Consider the following 14,456-nt stretch of genomic DNA (forward strand, 5'->3'; position numbering starts at 1 on the left):
CAACTGTGGCAAAAGTTGTAAAATTGGGGGCATCTCACTTAATATCACTTTAGTAAAGGAAATCCTGGTTCCGATTGCGGTTGTAATTTGAGTCCTACATTATATAGAAACAAATAATGTGCTTGATTTTTTTAAATGATATGGTGTTACTTAGAATGAGGATTGTCATGTCATTTAAACATTTGGCTCTCCAAATTGTCCTAGTGAAAAATTTTGGATTTAGATTTTTTCTTTTTCAATGTGACAAATAGACCAATCATATTAACATGTAACAATGTAATTGAATACATTTAAATGAAATCCAGCTTGATTTTTGTTCTCGTTCTGACTACTATTTTTTTCCTGATTCTGCCTGGTTTGGGGATTGTGGGCCCTAACATGCCACTCTGCTATTCTGAAGAGAAAATAAAAAATAAAAAAAGAACTACAGTTAAACATGTCTTAAGTAATGAATGCTGCAGTTCTAAGCATGCACGCATAGGAGTCCACCGAACTAGTGGGATTTTTAATGCTGATTAACCTTCATAGCAATATGTGTAAATAGCCAAAGTAAAAGATGCAGCGTAGATCATTCTGTTTTGGGTCTTGTGATTTTTAGATATTTTGTAATAGGCAAAAAAATTGCACAATAAAGCAGAGGAATAGCTAAACAGAAGGGAAACACAGGCCATTTCTCAGCAAGAGATGAATGGTTACAACCAATCTTGATTTCCTAATGGCTTATATTGTCCATCTGGAATATTTCACTCATAGCTTTCATGGACTAGTAAAATGGCTAAATTGAGAAGAGTTATGTGCAGTTGTTACGCTCATGCAGGTCAACATTCCTTGCAGAAACTTTTCCAACATCAGTTGACTGGAAATTGTTTTTAGCAATAATCTCATCTGCTTGCCAACTCCTATTCTTTACCACCATTTCAAGGACTGGAGGTTTGTACATTACTCAGTGAAGTGCTTTGTGTGATTGTGTGAGTGTGTGTGTGTGTGAGAGAGAGAGAGACAGAGAGAGAGACTGAAATAACATTCAGAAATTTTTTAAAAGTACACATTTAGCACTGGAGAAGCCCATGCCAACTGCTATTTCCCCCTCCTTATTTATACCTCGTAATATATATTGACCATCAATTGTGTTGTAAATGTTGTACCTTGATGAACGTATCTTTTCTTTTATGTACACTGAGAGCATATGCACCAAGACAAATTCCTTGTGTGTCCAATCACACTTGGCCAATAAAAATTCTATTCTATTCTATTCTATTCTAATATTCACACAATGTTTAGATTTTGAGAGTTCAATTCAAGCTCAACTTTTGTTCTAGTGTATGTGTTTGTGGATAGGTCTGTTTATGTATATGGGGATGACAAGAGAGAGGGGGGGCGGAGAGAGAGAAACAGGGAAAGAGGAAGAAAAACAAAAATTGATTTCTGTTTTCAATGATAGGTGCTGAAGATAATCTATTTCCTCTGTTCTCTCAGGGAAAAAAACACTTAAATGCTTTGAACAAAACATTTCCAGTGCTGAATTATACTCTCCTACTTTTAAGAATAAAAATACGAAATTCACCAATTTAAAAGCTCTTTTGCTAATTCAGCACCTGTTAATCACAGTACTTCTTGAAGTTGCAAACCTAGACACATATATTAAAGGTTCTGTCCAGCTGAATTTACTGGGACTTTCATATGAGCTGGGATCACAAGTTAGCATTCCCCTGACATTTGATACACTGCAAATCAACTCTGTAGCTCATTAGCTGCCTTTTAAAACAAAATGGAATGCACATCACTTTAATAGGATAAAGCTGATTTGGAGTACAGGTAGCCCTCCAACTTATCACCATAATTGATCCCAAAATTTATATATTGTTGTGAGAAATTTTTTAAGCGAGTTTGCTCCATTTTACAACTTTTCTTACCACATTTGTTAAGTAAATCACTGAAGTTCTTAAGTTAGTAACACGGTTGTTAAGTGAATCTGGTTTCCCTGTTTGACTTTGCTTGTCAGAAGGGCACAAAAGGGGATCACAAGACTCCAGGATGCTGCAACTGTCATAAATCTGAGTCAGTTGTCAAGCATTTGAATGTAAATCATGTCATCATAGGGATTCTGTAACGTTCATTTTGCATGTAAACCTCATTCTGCATATTATTCATCCTTGCTGGAGTTTTTTCCCTCCCCAGAACTTCAACACTGTAAAATTTTTACAGCTCTTCTCAGCCTTATTTGCACCTTGCGATCAAACTAGGCCCTTTTGAAACCAAGCTTTTGTTTTCAAACATCCCTATGACTATGGAAAATTCCAATCAATTACTACTCCAGTTGTTGTTTTGGTTGTTGTTCCTAAATATGTAAACTGGTAATATCACATGCTGGCATCTGCCACCAGGTTCTGTAAAAGTAATTAAAATACTTCTTTGGTGAGTAACTGGTAAATCTGAGATTGGCTATCTATCAAGCAATGTCAGGTTTGGTGATTCTCTGGGAAATCCTCTTCAGTTTAATCAAGAGAGACAACATATAACCCTCTCTCAGTAAGCACTGGAAGCACAACCATTTTTCCTGGCAGTATAAGTTTCATTTATGAGAAGGAAGGACTCACTGGAGAAGAGCCTAATTCTGGGAGAGATTGAGGGCAAAAGAAGAACGGGACGACAGAGAATGAGGTGGCTGGATGGAGTCACTGAAGCAGTAGGTGTGAGCTTAAATGGACTCCAGAAGATGGTAGAGGACAGGAAAGCCTGGAGGAACATTGTCCATGGGGTCATGATGGGTCAAACACGACTTTGCAACTAACAATGTCAAATACGTTTCATTTATTTGCATTTCCAGAGTAAAAGAAAGATCTTGGTAATATCTAAAGAAATTTGAAGATTCACAATACATGTGAATAGAAGGCCAGCGTGTTTTAGTTTCTAAGTGTCCTTATTCTATTTTTAGAATAACATTAATAATAGCCTGTTAAAAATATTTTTTAATTCTTTATTAAGATTTCAGGGGTAAATGGAGATACGGGGTAAATGGAGATACAATGATATTGTGTACAGTCCATAAGCAGGTCCATAAGTATTCCAGCATTGAGGCCAGGTGTGGAAAACACTCTGGGCCTGAGACACATCTGTAATGAAACCTAGGCGGGCAGATTTGCTTAATCAGGTGTGTATTTTATACAAGCTTTAAAATAGGTTGTGCATTTAAACTGAGAGCAAAGTACTTTTACAGCAATCAGGCGAAACAATTCACAGACAACTAGCAAGCCAATAATGGTCCCTCTTATATTCTCTGGTGATCAACATTATGAAATATTTAGACAGTTAAATTGCTAGTAAACATCAGCAGAAAATTTTGTCTGGCTGTCTGATGTATAGGAAAAAGTGTTTTGTGTTATCTCTTATCAGCATCTATATTTTGGGGAACCACATATTACCAAAAATGTCTTCATAATAACTCTTGAGGGTTGGTCTCTTGGCAGATGTAAAAATCAGATGTGTATTGTTAGTTAGGCTACCATGATAGTGTCATGGGGCTTCATCTTGTTTTTCTACAAATGTGCTTTCCTCTCAGAACTGCAGACTTTCTTTTCTTCTTGATGAAAACCAAATTAGCTTAAATGTACACCTTGAAAGCCTTATTGAAAGAAATGTACAGAAATAAAAATATGATTGCAGAATATGGGAAAATTAGCATTGCCAGGATATAGTTTGTCATATTTAAGAAAATTAGGGAGAGGTTTGAGAGATGATCATTTTGAAAGTGAAGAGCAGGAAGAAATAATTTGGAAATATGTCACAACTCCTATGGTTAATTGTTTTGTATCTGCTTCATGAGAATACAGGCTTTGGTATGAGCAAGTGGAGGTCCTGTCCTGTTCTATATTAGTCATTGTTTGGATTCCTGAGATACAGTATATTAATTGCTCATTCTGTTGCACAACTTTAGATACTTCTTTCCTTTCTGGAGAAATTAAGGTAAAAATAATTGAAATTTATCTCCATGTGCTAGTCACTATAAAAAACACACACACTTTGCTCTATTCTGTGGACACCCGAAAACCAGAAATGCGGCAAATGCTGTTTTCCATAGGTGTATCACCAAGTATATATTAAATTTGCTTTTCGTCATCTCCTAAGCTTGATTTTGTTGTACATTATTGTATATAAAGACAACCATATTGTTTTTGAGTCATATATTCAAAATTTCCCCATGTAACACGGATGGAGGAGACAAGTATGAAAGAGGTTCGGCACTTGAAATTTAGTTCATATATCATATGGTGTCTGTTGAAAAAAACAAATGCAGAAATTGGATATAGACATTGCCAAATAGGCATTAGCAGGTAACACTTGGATTTTTCCTCCTGTTTTTTTCTTGTTCTCTGCAGTAATGGGTTCATAATGCATAGGGTAATGTTGAGGGTGTAACTTGGGACAAATTTGGAAATAGGTCATGTTTGTTAGTATCTCCATAGAACATGCAGCTTGTGCAACTGCTTTTTAGTAAACAATGTGTTTGATTTTAATCTGTCTATTTACCGTAAGAACTGGTTATAGCCATAGGATTACTTGCCCTTTTGTTGTAGGATACATTTCATGGCTGCAGTGGATGGGGAGATTTACAATCAGAATCAGAATAGAGCTGGAAGAGACCTTGGAGGTCTTCTAGTCCAGCCTCCTGAAATGATCCTATACCATTTCAGACAAGTGACTGGTCCAGTCTCTTCTTAAAAACCTCCAGTGATGGAAGTCAGATGATTTCTGAAGGCAAGCTGTCCCATTGGGTAATTGTCCTCACTGTTAGGGAGCTTCTCCTTAATTCCAGGTTGCTTCTCTTCTTGATGAGTTTCCATCCATTGTTTCTTATCCTGCCTTGCGGTGCTTTGGAAAATAAATCGTCATTATAAGGGCAAGATGGGAGTATCTGCAGGAGAGAGAAGAAATGTTCAATACTCTAGAATAAAGTGATCTCTGCCAATGTCAGATAGCTTGCCTGTTGTGTCAGACAGAGCACGTCGCAGGAAAACATTTGCTGAAAAAACAGATATTTTAGGATGTTGCTTGGATGAAAGTATGTTGAACACACTAAGACTTATATATTTAGTTCTTCAGCTTCTCTGCCTGACTGCTTCGGTAATGATGCAGCCTCAAGCAGAGTCCCCGTTCTGAGGTGTTATCTGAACAACAGGAGGCTTTAATTTGCTCAGGATCACTGGACATGGCTCGCTCTTTCTTGTCTTGTCACTTACTTGCATTTTGCCCTAAGCATCAAAGCTTTCAGATGCAAATCTTCCCAATGTTGTTCTTTTTGATGGCCTATCCTTCCCCATTTACTTTCCAAAAATTATATGCAATAAAATATATATTTGAACATAGAGGCTGAGTTAAGTGTCTATGTGTATTTAACCTTCATGCTTAATTGTGTAGCCCATTATGAGGTGTTGATGCTTTGTTCCCAAATTCTCTACATGAAGCGGTGTATATTAAAGTGTATTTATACTTTTTCGGATTAATTAGCTGTGACCTTACGAACTGCCGTCCTTGTTTAATTGGTGTCTCCAAAGCACAGTAATGGTGTAAATCATCTGATAATGAGATTCAGGTCTGGTTGCAGATTTATATAATAGCATAATTTTGATCATAGCAAATGAGATTTGTTGATTCTATATTGAGTCATAAATGGTATATACTTTCCCCCCCAGACCTATAAAAGTAGCTCAGAAATTCCTGATGTGCTGCAGCTTTCTAATGTATTTCAGATTTTGTAAAAAAAAGAAAAGAAAAAGAAGAAGCAGAATTTGCTGTTGTATATAAATGTATCACTCTTTGTTTTACTCAAATTATAACTATAACTAACCAATCAACCTGAATCAGTATATTTAATAATAACAACAACAACAGCAGCAACAACAACAACAGAGTTGGAAGGGACCTTGGAGGTCTTCTAGTCCAACCCCCTGCCCAGGCAGGAAACCCTACATCACTTCCAACAGTTTCTTAAAAAATTTCAGTGTTGAAGCATTCACAACTTCTGCAGGCAAGTTGTTACACTCATTAATTGTTCTGTCAGGAAATTTCTCCTTAGTTCTAAGTTGCTTCTCTCCTTGATTAGTTTCCACCCATTGCTTCTTGTTCTATCCTCAGGTGCTTTGGAGAATAGTTTGACTCCCCCTGAGATATTGGAACACTGCTATCATGTCTCCCTTAGTTCTTCTTTTCAATAAACTAGGCATACCGAGTTCCTGCAACCATTCTTCATATGTTTTAGCCTCTAGTCCCCTAATCATCTTGGTTGCTCTTCTCTGCACTCTTTCTGGAGTCTCAACATCTTTTTTACATTGTGGCGACCAAAACTGAATGCAATATTCCAAGTGTGGCCTTACCAAGGCATTATAAAGTGGCACTAACACTTCACGTGCTCTTGATTCTATCCCTCTGTTTATGCAGCCCAGAACTGTGTTGGCTTTTTTGGTAGCTGCTGCACACTGCTAGCTCATATCTAACTGGCTGTCCACTAAGGTTCCAAGATCCCTCTCACAATTACTACTATTGAGCAAGGTACCACATATACGGTACCACATATACGGTATTTATCACACTTTCCCATGAGAGGATGAATTGCCTCTTCATGGTTCATTCAAATAATATTAAACCATGATTTGGCTCCATATCAGAATGCAGGCAATACTTCATAGTAGGAAAAGGGAAGACTATTTTTTAATAACAACAACAACAACAACAACAACAATATCATGCTGAAATTTAATAAACAATTTCAGGAATATCAGAGGAAGCAATTCTTCTAAAAGATGTGATTTCTTAAAAATGAATTCATTCTTTCTCACAAATTAAGGATTGAAAATTTAAGAATTTTAGGCAAAGCCCCCCCCCCCAATAATTCAGTATTGTGTAATATTATTGGAACACAATAATTTTCCACAGTATTAAACTGTTTGAGATTTTTTTTTTTTTTGCTTTTGTCTACATTTTACAAATCAAAAGTACGTGCATATTTTGTGGGATTTTTGTAATATAGTAGTAGAAAAGAATGTGACAGAAAAAAATAATATTAATTGTTTCTTAATGGTGTTTATTTTGCAAAAATTAAAAACTTAAAGATCTTCGGACCTTTCGCCGTGAACTAAAAACATATTTATTTATTCAAGCGGGACTGGCATAATAGTTTTACTATTTTAAATTGGGTTTTTATTGTTTTAGGGTTTTAAATTTTTAAATTTTAATGTCGGCCTTTTTTTGTAATTTGCTTTGTTTTAAATTCTGGTTTTAATTGTATATATATTGAGTTTTATCCTTGGCTGTACACCGCCCTGAGTCCTTCGGGAGAAGGGCGGTATAAAAATCTAATAAATAAATAAATAAATAAATAAATAAATAAATAAATAAATAAATAAATAAATAATATGCCACCAAAACATTTTTTTAAAATAGAATTAGGATACAACTACATATTTGTATAACTTTGCATTTTATTGTCACAGTGACCCCCAATTTCATATTGTATAGTAAAATGAGTTGGGATAATATTGCTTTGATTACAATCTTCAAAAGAATCTTTCTGAAATAATGATTTTGAATTTCAAAAAACCTTTAGGCAAGAACCTGTCACACTTGCAGTTTTATGGTATGCCTCAAAACTCTAAAAAAATGAATACATATTTGGATGCAATTGCATCTTTAATATAATCACTTGTGAACAATTCAGTGGTATAGTAAATGTTTTCAATCCTAGCAAGGCCTCATATTCATTTCAATTTTCAGAATAATATTACAGGTATCCAGGCTCATGTCTTGGAAAGAATCAAGGCGCTTTTAACAAAGTGCTTTTTGTTGTCTCAGAAACTAAAACAGCTGCATGTAGACCAAACAATAAAAATAAACTCCTGTGAAAGTACCATCTAACACACAAGAGTTCTGTAGAGAGGAAACTAGGATATTTAGAGGCATAAAGTGACTCATTGTGCAAGAAAAAAAACAATGCTATAAGGGAAACCTGTGGCTTGAAGTTGCATCTGTTACCTTTCTAAACAGAAATCAGACACATTTTTGAAGGAAAAAAAATGGAATGAGGTTTAATACTGACCACATTGTATTAATATAACTTTCCACAGTCAGGCCAATACCACAAATAATTAAGCCAAAGGACTTCAAACTTGCACCTCTGACACAATTTGTCCTACAAAAAAATTACAACATTGTATTTTTTTATACTATTGTTATGATTTCCATTAGGTCACTAATGGATTAATTGTATTAATTAGAATTATTACTAGTAATATGAATGTTGAAGCATATAAGTGTTTGAATTATTTATTTGTTTGTTCAATTTATATGGCCACCCATCTCAAACATATGACTCTTGACAGCTAACAGGAAATAAAAACAAGATAAAAACAGGAAAATAATAAATAACAAACATAGGAACTCAGCTAATCAACATAATCAACAACATAAGATTATGAATGTTGTGGGAGGGGGGAGTCTAATCTCTGGGGAATAATCTTCCAGAGGGCAACCAACATAGAGAAAAGGTTTCTTCAAGATGACACTGCCTGATGGAATGGGCTCAGAGCTTGCCATTCCTACCAGATCTCATAGGGTAAGGAGATATAGCTGGGAAAAACAGAACTGCAAGTAACCTGGCCCTATGCCATGAGGGGCTTATATCTCAGTACCAACATATTGATTTGAACCTGGAAGCATACAGGCAACCAATGAAGTTTGTAGAACAAAGATGTCACATGAGCTGAATGAAAAGTGCCCATAACTACCTGCCCTGCTGCCTTCTGCATCAGCTGAAGCTTCCAAATGCTCTTCAACGGCAGCCTATGTAGATTTGCAGAAGTTAGATTGGGAGGTGTAAGGGCATGATGACTGTGAACAGGGTTTCTTGGTCCAAGAATAGGGACAATGGATACACAATATATAGCTGAATTCTCCTAGCCTTGGCTGCCACTTGCTCTTTGAACAGGAGTAGTGAGTCCAGTAAAGCCCCCAAATTGGACACAGTTTCTGTTTGGGGTAGAACATAGGAACCCTAAAACCTGAAGTCTCTTGGTCTTGCTAGGATTTAGCTGAAGCCTGTTGTTCCCCATCCAGACTCCCATAGGCTCCAGGCACTGAGACACCACGACATTACGACAAGACCAGAGTTGAGATATAAATCTAGGTATTATGGGCATATTGATGATACTTCACTCTGAATTATCAGATGTTCTCGCCCAGTAGCTGGCTTCAAAACAAATTTAAAAAAAACAAAAACTCTTAAGAGCACTTATTTTTTAGCATGCTTAAATGGCTTCCACCCACCCAGTACATTATGCCATCTCATATGTTGAGATTCTCAATCATCCACATCATGGTTGTCCCAAAGATGCTTTTCCAAATGGCAACTGGGATTTCTTGGGTTTTTTCCTTGAAAACGTTTCGCTCCTCAAGAAGCTTCTTGGATGAGAAGTGAAACATTTTCAAGGAAAAAAACCAAGTCTAGTTGCCTTTTGGAAAAGTACCTTTGGAATTTATACCATCTCCCATTTTTGAGGTCAGTGTAAAGAGAGACTAGAGAAGGGTCTCGGCTTGTCCCTGAGGGGGGCAACTGTAAACTTTAGGAAGAATGTAAAACTGTGTTTTTCCACAGGAAAATTTGAATTAGGCAGACAGTGGTAGGAACGTATTGGGAAATATAATTTGTTTTTGGTTTGTACATTTGCTATTTATGATTGCAAGCTGCCTAAAATCAAGAGGGTAGGCAGCATATCTATCTATCTATCTACATATATAGTTATAAATAAATCATGGATAGGTTTTCTGTATACAAAGATAATAGTGAAATATCTATATTTTCCCAAATCATCTGAAAAGTACATTGCAAATTAGTACTAATACTTACTAAAAGATAAACATGGATTATTTATGTTTATTTATTTATTTTATTTTATCCCATATTTATGATTATCAATAATAACTCAAGGTGGTGAACGTACCTAATACTCCTTCTACCTCTTTTTTTTTTTTTAATTTACATTTATATCCCGCCCTTTTCCGAAGACTCAGGGTGGCTTACAGTGTATAAGGCAATAGTCTCATTCTATTTGTATATTTACAAAGTCAACTTTATTGCCCCCCCCAACAATCTGGGTCCTCATTTTACCTAACTTATAAAGGATGGAAGGCTGAGTCAACCTTGGGCCGGGCTTGAACCTGCAGTAATTGCAGGCTACTGTGTTCTAATAACAGGCTCCTTACAGCCTGAGCTATCCTCTTGTTTTCCCTACAACAACAACCCTGTGATGTTTGTTGGGATGAGCGAGAGTGACTGGCCCAAAGTTATGGAACCTGCTTTCAGTGCCTAAGGCAGACTAGAACTCACAGTTCTGGTTCCTAGTCCAGCGCCTTAACTGCCAGATCTAATTGACTCTGTTATGATTTGATTACATGTGAGGGAGCAACAGTGAATGGTTTGAGTGACCTTGCACTTAGCTTAAACTAGAATTGGAACAAAAAGGTTGGCGGTGTATTGATTCTGCCCCTTCTTTATAGAAACTACACAGCTTGTTAAACAAGGGAAACCATTTTTTCTGCCCTCATTATTGAAATGTGTCTCTCTAGTTTTCTTCTCCAAATTCCAGCAGATTAATACATTTTTTTTTTGCAGGCTAGCAAACTTTGCATATTTATTTAGGAAACCAATTTTTATAAACATACTCTTGGCTTTAACTGCTCTTCCTTTTGTTTTTTTCCCCTTACTCTGCAGATAAGTTTCATGAATTCGAAAGAAACTTGCAGTGAATTCTGGGTACCTGGATTTGTTTTCTAGTGTATTTGTAAGTACTACTTTTTTTAAAAAAAACTATTTTTCCGTGCTGGATAAAAAAAAAATCAGGTTCTAAGAATGCTTAGATGTTTTTGGTTCTAGTACATACATAGAATCAATTATGGTTAAAATAAGTGTTATGAACCAGAGGTGCAATCATGAATAGTCCAGTGGTGGGTTTCAAAGTTTTTTACTACCATTTCTGTGGGTATGGCTTGGTGGGCATAGTGTGGCTTGGTGGGTTTGGCTTGGTGGGCATGGCAGGGGAAAGATACTGTAAAATCTCCATTTCCTCCTAATCAGCTGGGACTTGGGAGGCAAAGAATAGATGAGGGTGGGGCCAGTCAGAATTTTTACTACCGGTTCTCCAAACTACTCAAAATTTTGCTACCGGTTCCCCAGAACTGGTTAGAACCTGCTGAAACCCACCTCTGGAATAGTCTATTCATGGAGATCCAGTGAAAGCCCTCTTCTTCCCTGTGAATACTCATATTGGAGTATTCACTTGAAGATGGATCTTTACTGGCTAAATTGGGACATTTTCCACTGGAAGACTTCTCAAGGTTTTACACGCATTAGGACTCTGCAACGGTTTGGATTCCAAGGGAATCCAGTACTTTGGAGTGCATAGGGATATGCTCGTAACCCCCAGTGACAACTCATCACATCTTTTCTCTGAGCTGTGCTGCTATTACAGAGGGAAGTTGCACAATCCCAGAAAAAGAGGCAGTTGCTTTAAATGCCCCATTTATGCTGTGAAGTACCTTCTTCCTTTACAATTGGAGCACCTCATAGCTCTAGAATGTAGTATATTTTGTTGCGTGTGGAATGAAATAGAAGAACTATCAGAACTGTTCTCCCAAAGGGAATCTGGCACGGATGAAAAATTAATCTATGAAACATCAATGCTGTACTTCGCTGTGTATGCGTTTCTGATTGGTTGGTTGTGGCTAAATATGAGAAGAAAGAAGCAATCAAGCAAATTTTATTCGGGCAACAAGACAAAGCCATGCGTTTTATACAACGGTGAACAGGAAAGCATAATACGGACAAAGACAAACTTAATTTTGCATTTAAAAAATGGTAAAGTCTCATTGGCTTCTGCCTTTCAGTCATTTGAAATGATATTCAGATAATTTACTATTTAGGAGAACAGCTCTCAGTCTTCCCGTAAATAATTACACTATCAATTTCACTTGCTGACTATAGCTAATCCTTGACTTACAACCCTTTGTTTAGCAATCATTCAAAGTGACAACAACTTTGAAAAAAGTGACACAATTGATTCTTGCACTTATGACCACTGCAGCATCCCTGTGGTCACTGGTTGAAATTCAGGCACTTGGCAACCAGTGTGTATTTATATGGTTGCAGTGTCCAGGGGTCATGTGGTCCCCATTTGAGACCTTCCCAGCCATCTTCTGACAAGCAAAGTCAATGGGGGAAGACAGATTTGCTTAATGACTGCATGTGTCACTTAACAACTGCAATAATTTAATTAACAACTATGGCAAAAGGTTGCAAAATCAGGTGCAATTCACTTGACAACCACTCTGCTTAGCAATGGAAACTCTGGTCCAATTGTGGTTGTAAGTTGAGAACAACCTGTACTAAGTGTTTCTACCTCCTAATATAATGATACTCCCTGATGCCTGCTGCAGCTGATTGGGTGAAGTCAAGAGAAAGAAGTATTTTATTTCTTATATATCTTCCAATGCCGTAGCAATCTAGCAATGCCCTAGAAGTTTTTTTTTGTTTTTTTTTACATTTATATCCCGCCCTTCTCCGAAGACTCAGGGCGGCTTACATTGTGTAAGGCAATAGTCTCATTCTATTTGTATATTTATATACAAGGTCAACTTATTGCCCCCCCAACAGTCTGGGTCCTCATTTTACCTACCTTATAAAGGATGGAAGGCTGAGTCAACCTTGGGCCTGGTGGGACTAGAACCTGCAGTAATTGCAGGCAGCTGTGTTTAATAACAGGCTTCTTACAGCCTGAGCCACACCGCGGAAGTATATAGTATATCTCATCTGGCATTTAAAGATAACAAGTGAAGCAAAACGGTGGGACTGCAATGATTTTCCGGCCCTTGTCTGCTTCATTAATAAGCATTTTCTAAAGATAACTGAAATACAGCTTATTTCCAGGGGTGAAATCTAAATTTTTTTCCTATCGGTTCTGTGGGCATGGCTTAATTGGTGGTCATGGCTTGATAGTCAGGTGACTGAATGGGCATGGACAATAATAAATAATAAAAATAATAAAGCATACAAAACTTGGGAGCACACCGGTTTACCTTCTTTAAAAATAGAGGCACCGGTCTAGTAGCCTCCTACAGCGCTGATCAGCTGTAGTGCGGACCTTTGAAGTGCCACAGCAGTCATTTAAGGCTGTTTGCAGCTATATCACCATCAAGAGCTTCAGGGACAGAGAAGAGGAGCAGCGAGGCATGGACAGTGGGGGGGGGGGAGGGATTTTTGCTACTGGTTCTCCGAACTACCCACCCCCATCGCTACTGGATCGTGCGATTCAGTCCGAACCGGGAGCATTTCACCCCTGCTTATTTCTCTCATTTACCGTACATACATAGATACATAGATATATACATACATCAACATAAAATGTAATTGGAGAAGGTACATTTTAGTTGAAAACTTTGTTTATGTCAAGGAACTTACTATAGCCATATGTAAGAATATTGAATCAGATTAAATGAGATTGTAATTAACATCCTAGAAGAGCAGACCATACTATTCATGTTACAGCTTTGATAGATGCTGATCTTCTCTAGTCCTGTTCCAAGGAAGGTCTTCTATGTCGAATTCCAAGCCCCATTTGGCATCATGATTCTATCAAATAGGCGAGTAAATGGGTTTTGGGGGATTTACTGTTATTGGAAAGTCCCTGTGGCTAGACTAGCTACATTGTTGTAGATGTCTTCATTTGGCAAGTAAAATTTGCTTCTTTTATTGGCTGTTTTTAAGGCAGTTCTGTGGCAGAATTGCACTTAGGTAGAAGAACTAGATGAGTTTGTAGAGTTATCATTTGCTACACCATATTGCTGTTTGCTCCAGATGATCACAAGAATTCTAGAATTTCTTGCAGGAATAGTTTCTCAACTATTGTGTCATTTTGGGCAATGTTGTAAACTAATAATGAACTTTATCTACATTGGTAAGATAGTTTTTTGATCTTCAGAAATGCAGCTATTTTTGAAATAACAGAGCTGGTTAAAATGCCAGTCTGGTGTACTCAATTTTTTAAAATTTTTGGGTAGATGCACTCCTATCTAATCAAAGCAATTATGGGACAACATAATGGGTCCTTCCTCCAGTGATGAGTGTCCCAATTGGGGTCTCTGGCCAACTGGCAAAGCCAAGTTTTAATAACCTTCCAGAGGGCCAAAAAAGTGGGAGCAGGTCTCATTTCTAGTAGCAGAGTGTTCCAAAAGGATTGGGGTCACAGTCACAGTCCTTGAACCCATCTGTTGGAATTCCTTAGCGAATGGGATCCGTAGTTGGCCACTTAAGCTGGCGCAAGTGGGGAGGGTTAGTTAGGGAAAAGCAGCTCCTCACATATTCTGAACCCATGCCATGTAGGGCTTTAAAGATAACAACCAATACTTTGAATTGG

General features: G+C 37.2%; 1 protein-coding gene across 13 annotated transcripts in view; it reads left to right on the forward strand.

The window, feature by feature from the left end:
* Positions 1–14,456, forward strand: part of SOX6 (SRY-box transcription factor 6) — a 517,338-nt gene that overhangs the window by 77,428 nt on the left and 425,454 nt on the right. For 9 of the 13 annotated variants that reach the window (XM_058158967.1, XM_058158946.1, XM_058158956.1 and 6 more), the window contains exon 2: positions 10,760–10,829. The exons of the other annotated variants lie outside the window; for them this stretch is intronic. The gene's annotated coding sequence lies outside the window, so the exon portion shown is untranslated. The remainder of the gene's footprint in view (positions 1–10,759; positions 10,830–14,456) is intronic. 13 annotated transcript variants of the gene reach the window in all.

This window comes from Ahaetulla prasina, chromosome 1 (assembly GCF_028640845.1).
Source record: "Ahaetulla prasina isolate Xishuangbanna chromosome 1, ASM2864084v1, whole genome shotgun sequence".
In the NCBI taxonomy this organism is placed as follows: domain Eukaryota; kingdom Metazoa; phylum Chordata; class Lepidosauria; order Squamata; family Colubridae; genus Ahaetulla; species Ahaetulla prasina.